The 295-nt window shown below is 59.3% G+C and overlaps 1 pseudogene; it reads left to right on the forward strand.

Annotated features, from left to right (window-relative positions):
- The first annotated feature begins 6 nt into the window (after positions 1-6).
- On the forward strand, positions 7-261 carry LOC107734657 (small integral membrane protein 8 pseudogene; annotated as a pseudogene).
- The last annotated feature ends 34 nt before the right edge of the window (positions 262-295 follow it).

Here is a 295-nt window from a genome sequence, read left to right on the forward strand (position 1 = left end):
CAGCAGCAGCAGCAGCAGCAGGATGAGTTCCGCGCAGGACAGCGGCAGAGGAGGAGCGCAGCAGCCGGCTAGCAGCTCCGCGGACTCGGGCTACAGGAGTCCCGGGCTCCGGGGCGTCAGAAGCACCTCGCTGTTCCGCGCGGTCAACCCGGAGCTCTTCATCAAACCTGCAAGTGCTCTTCATGGCTTTACACTCATATAAATCACACATGACCTGATGACTCCAGCTACACGCGAGCGTTCACCTCGGAAGCGTGTTTTAGTGTTGCTCTTTGAACGCATGCGTAAGAGCGTC

This window comes from Sinocyclocheilus rhinocerous, unplaced genomic scaffold (assembly GCF_001515625.1).
Source record: "Sinocyclocheilus rhinocerous isolate Xijiao unplaced genomic scaffold, SAMN03320098_v1.1 C34719926, whole genome shotgun sequence".
Taxonomy (NCBI): Eukaryota; Metazoa; Chordata; class Actinopteri; order Cypriniformes; family Cyprinidae; genus Sinocyclocheilus; species Sinocyclocheilus rhinocerous.